Source organism: Bombyx mori, chromosome W, assembly GCF_030269925.1.
Source record: "Bombyx mori chromosome W, ASM3026992v2".
In the NCBI taxonomy this organism is placed as follows: domain Eukaryota; kingdom Metazoa; phylum Arthropoda; class Insecta; order Lepidoptera; family Bombycidae; genus Bombyx; species Bombyx mori.
Genome location: NC_085135.1, coordinates 5,169,947 through 5,175,946, shown reverse-complemented (window position 1 = coordinate 5,175,946; position 6,000 = coordinate 5,169,947).

Below are 6,000 nucleotides of genomic sequence, written 5' to 3'. Positions count from 1 at the left end.
GACCACTTGCGCCAACTTTTCAATCGTATGAAAGACTACGGTGTTCTCATCAACCCGGCCAAGTGTGTTTTCGGTGTGCCCGAAGACACATTTCTCGGGTACCAAATCTCTGAAAGGGGCACAAAACCACTGGATAGCAAGGTTGAAGCAATCAACAATTTCCCCCCACCAAAAACCGTCCGAGAACTCAGACGATTTTTGGGGATGATTAATTTTTACAGGCGATTTTTACCTAACGCCGCTCAGATTCAAGCCCCGCTGAACGCGTTGTTATCCGGTTCGATTAAAGCTTCTCATCCAGTAGTCATGGAAGGAGATTCACTCAGAGCTTTCAAGGATTGCAAGAAAAGCCTTGCAGATGCAGCATTGCTGGCTCATCCTGACCTTCAAGCCAAATTAGGTCTAGTTACGGACGCCTCCGATACCGCAATAGGTGGAGTACTTCAGCAGCTCAAAGAGGAAGGTTGGCAGCCATTAGGTTTCTTCTCCCGCAAGTTGAGCCCGTCACAAATGAAATACTCTCCGTACGACCGTGAGCTCCTTGCGATTTGCGAGAGCATACGCTACTTTCGGCACATGCTGGAAGCTACCCACTTCACAGTCTACACTGACCACAAGCCACTATGTTACGCTTTCCACCAGCGGAAAAGTAACTGTTCACCACGTCAGTATAGGCACCTCGACTTCATCTCGCAGTTCACCTCGGACATCGTCCACATCGCCGGTAGAGATAACGTGGTGGCGGATACCCTATCGCGCGTTGATGAACTGCAGACGCCTGTCGACCTAGAAGTGATGGCCAATCTACAAGCCTCAGATGCTGAACTCCAAGACCACCTAACAGGCGAGACTTCTCTTCGCCTAGTCCAGACGAGCATACCTGGGAGTCGTGCCATTTTGTACTGCGACGTCAGCACACCGACACCCAGACCCTTCGTCCCACATCAACTGCGCCAGCAGGTTTTTGACTGCCTCCACTCGCTCAGTCATCCAGGTCCCAATGCGACAGCTAAACTCGTTGCGCAACGCTTCGTTTGGCCACTGATGCGTAAGAACTGCCGTGAATGGGCCAAGGCATGTTTGACTTGCCAGCGTGCGAAGATAACTCGTCACGTTGCCTCACCTTTAGGTACGCACGTTTTGCCTTCAGCGCGTTTCAGACATGTCCATTTAGACCTGATCGGCCCACTACCGCCCGCTGGCGAATATCGGTATTGCTTCACAGCCGTCGATCGCTTCACACGATGGCCGGAAGCAGTGCCTATTACTGACATTACCGCTGAAACAGTAGCCAAAGCGTTCATCTCCTGCTGGGTGGCGCGATACGGTTGTCCTACCGAGATCGTTACCGATCGAGGCGGACAATTCCAGTCGGCGTTGTTTCAACAACTGTCCAGGTCCATCGGTTTCGATCACCGGAGGACCACTGCTTACCACCCACAATGCAACGGTTTGGTTGAGCGTTTTCACCGACAGCTGAAGGCAACCATCACCTGTCATGCTGACGTCAACTGGACCGAGTCTCTGCCGCTTGTACTCCTCGGCGTAAGGAGTGCCTTCAAAGAAGATCTTCAGTCTTCGTCGGCTGAGTTGGTTTACGGTGAGCCGCTTCGTCTACCGGGCGAATTTTTCGGCCATGATGTTGCCTACTACACCACCGACATAACCGAGTTCTCAGCACGAATGAAGTCTTTTGCCGAGAAGGTACGCCCTGTTCCACCACAGCACCACTCAAAACACAGAGCTTTTGTTTTCAAGGATCTGAAAACATGTAGTCACGTATTCCTTAGGGAAGAAGTGATACGTGGCGCATTACAGCCAGCTTACACGGGTCCACATGAAGTACTCAAGAGAGGCGCCAAAACCTTTGTTGTTCGCGTTCTGAACAAAGATATGACAGTAAGCATAGACCGCCTTAAGCCAGCTTATATACTGTCGTCCGATGTTCCTGTACTCCGGCGCAACATACCAAAACTTCCCGATTCCGACCCGGATCCAAAACCAGATCCAGGGCCTCCACACCAGCAGACGACTCGATCGGGGAGGAAAGTACGCTTTCCCGATTATTATCGACCTAAGTAGGTCTCTGGAGGGGAGTGTTGTAGGTGTTTCTACTATATTTATGTATATTAGTTCATATTATTTATTAATTTACATTGTACACCTACGCAATATTTAATATTATATCATATTTAATTACGTATTCTATAACACACTCTCATACAGTACACAATTACGCTAAACAATCATACATTCACAGCACTACTCAAAATTATATTATTTACACAAGCATAGTCGGGCGCAACCGCTAGTATGCGGCAAATACCCCTACTATGTATAACTGCGTACGTACTGGTCGTCGCCTGCGACACGACTCGGCCGCCGCTCGCGGCCAGTCGGGTTTGATCAACGCTACGCTAAGACTGTGTCACTCCTCGACTTACGCGTACTCTTTTGCTTCGTTACGATTTATTGCTTTCGTCTATTTTGTATTATTGTGTTCGAACTTGCTACCGCTTTATCTGTGCCTTCTGTACTCCGTAATTTCTCCTTCTTAATATTGTTATACCGTCTGTGATTGGAAATAAACTGTCCATCCAATTACGGACTCGTTATTGTGCCGCCCGGCACTGGTGACCTTACAACCACCATCAACGACGACAACTAAACTGATTCATGGGTTAGGTTGCACGGCGAACTCTTTGTCGAGTTCGACGAGTACGGTTACCGGGGTCCCTAAGCCTGCTCCTAGTGTTAGAGCTGAAGGCGTCTAATTCAAAGGTTATTGGATCTGATGGATCCGTAAGGACGTGTCTAGGGCGTCGACGGTGACTGGCTCCTGCGTGATCAGGATTCGGGGAGTAGTCAGCGGCGGCAACGATAAGGCGATTATCATGACGCATAGCCTTATCGAAGTACCGTTCCGACGCTGACTTCATGAATTTCTGGATAGATTCGAGGCCCAGGTCGTCGTGTAGGTCATCGTTCCTCACGAACCACGGAGCTCCGACGGCTAACCTGCAAAAGCGGGATTGTAGAGATTGGAGGGTGTCTATGTGTGTGCGGGCCGCGTGAGCGAACACCACACTCGCGTAAGTCATGACGGGCCTTATTTATTTTTATTTATTTATTTGGGAAACAAACAGTACAATACAAAACATACAATATTTGAAAAAAAAATAGCTAAAACAATAACCAAATATGTTTCCACAATCAAAATCACATATAAGTAGACAGTGAACAAGAAGAGAAATTTAGAAATTTAAATTACAAAAAAACAAAAGCAACACAATACGCACATATCATTTTATACATTAACTCACACTATAAAACTACAACACTTATCGGGCCAAATCACCCTATAAACACTCCAAAACAGCTTTTCTATATGCTACAAGTGACAAGCAAAAGATATCAGCATTAGAGAACTTAGCATCATACAACCTACAAGATCTACGGACAAAAGAGTTAGAAGCATATTTCGTTCGAGCCGTGGACATGTGGAAGGTCTGTTTAGAACGCGCGGAAATACGACTACATTTAAATGAAATTTTGGAAAGAAGATAGCTAGAATCAATCTCGTTATTTATTATTTTATATAAAAACAACTTATGCAAGTTTTGTAAAGTGTCACCTTGTTCCGAAGGGACATTTTACTCCGCTTAGAGATCATGTGGTAGAGTCTACCGAGAATAAACGCGGTACGGTCACGGACTGATTTTATATGCGGGCGGAATGTCATCGATGCATCCAGGGTAACGCCCAGGTACTTGACCTTCCTGGCCCAGGGTATGGGTTGTCTAAAGAGAGTAATCGGGGGTGTGATATTCCTCCTCCTAATCCGGGAGGAAATCCGTGTGGAGCTTCCCCTGTGAAATAGCACCGCAGTACTTTTCGCTGGGTTGATGTCTATGCGCCATTTTTGGAACCACTGTCCTAGGGCTAGGGCTGCGCTCTGAAGCTTCTTCGCGATTAGGGACTTGTTTCTACTGGAATAGTAAACAGTCGTGTCGTCGGCGAATAAAGCTAAATGGGTCGGCGGCGACCGGGGAATATCGTTAACGAATAAGCTAAATAGGAGGGGTGAGAGGACAGAGCCTTGCGGGACTCCAGCTGTGAGAGGTCGCGGGGAGGAGCGAGTTCCCTCGACTCGATATCGAAAAGAGCGGTTCGTTAAGAAGTCCCGTATGATGAGCACGAGACTATCCGGCACGCCCATGTTGAATAGTTTGAAAATCAAACCGTTGTGCCAGACTTTGTCGAACGCTTTTGCGACGTCGAAGAAGAGAGCTCCCGTGTATAACGGTTTTGGTAGATTAAGCCCCACAAGAATGTGCTCCGTGAGGCGGCGCACCTGTTGAACGCATGAGTGATTTGTACGGAATCCGAATTGTTCATCGATGAGAATGCCCTTGGATGAGACGAAGTCTCTGAGGCGTTTGTAGAGCAGACGCTCATACAGTTTGCCTAGAGACATGAGGAGGCTAATCGGGCGGTAAACCGCGTACTGATCGATGATGGGAACTATGCGAAGTCTGTCTGTTTATCATCAAGACAATAATTTATGATTGTTGCATGAAATACAAAATAAATAATCATTCTAAAAAAAAAAAAAATTATTTAAACCACAGCACAACTTTCCAACGAACTTATCTAAAAATCTACGTGGTAAATATTATATCTGAAAAATGAAGCGATGAAATATAACATAAGATCAAACGAACTTCTCAAGTGAAGTTCGATCATTATTATATGAATCGCTTCATTTGAAGATATAATTCATCATCACCCGCCCAACCCTTTTTACTGGTGGTAGGACCTCTTGTGAGTCCGCGCGGGTAGGTACCACCGCCCTGCCTATTTCTGCCGTGAAGCAGTAATGCGTTTCGGTTTGAAGGGTGGAGCAGCCGTCGTAACTATACTGAGATCTTAGAACTTATATCTCAAGGTGGGTGGCGCATTTACGTTGTAGATGCCCATGGGCTCCAGTAACCACTTAACACTAGGTGGGCTGTGAGCTCGTACACCCACCAGAGCAATAAAAAAATAATAAAAAAAACCCAAGCTACGCTATACCCACGAAAGTTTTGCTTTTAATCTCTAAATAAAATGAGCTCTGAGCGGCACGGCTCCGCTTGGCAAGACAAGACAGTAGTGGGAGTGTGACGTCACTTTTGTTTTTGAGTCAATTGACTGTCTCTTAAAGCGTGCAGTCACCAGTAGATTAAAGTTACTACGTGGTAAATATTATATCTTCAAATGAAGCGATTCATATAATAATGATCGAACTTCACTTGGGAAGTTCGTTTGATCTTATATTATTATTATTATTATAAGTTCTTTATTGTACTTAAAATTGTATAAAACGTATATCTAAGTGATATAAGTTTATTGTTACGTAAAACATTTAATTAGTGTATTTTACTGCATAATTGTACAATTTTTTTATTTTACGTGGGTACTATCAATTATTTTCTACAAATCCAAAATGATGACCTGAGGTGTGGGGAGTAGATGTTGTTGAAAAAAACAAACACGTATTGTCTGTACGACGACTTTTATTATACTGAACTACTGACTTCACACTACACCACCGGGGTACAAGAAAAAAAATTAAAATAATCTAAACATAATTTTTTTTTTCTTTTACGTAAATCATTTAAAAAAATGTGTTATAGTAGTACATAGTGATTACTCTTAAAACGTATGCTAAAATTCAATTAATGCTAAACATATTAAACATTAAACATTATTTTTAAGCAACTTGGTTCTTTTTTTTTTTTTTTTTTTTATGATTGAGAGATTACTGGTGGCCCGAAGGCCTTTCCAGTTTCACCAGGACAGGTGGGCGAGCAAAGGCTCAGCCAGGAGGGGTGGGATTTGCTAACAGCTGCCCGAGCGCCTCCGAAGGAGACCTAACAACTCAAGAGCAATTGCTTCGCGAATGAATCTACTACCGGATCGGAATCGCGACCCGCTGAGAAGATCCGGCGAGAAACT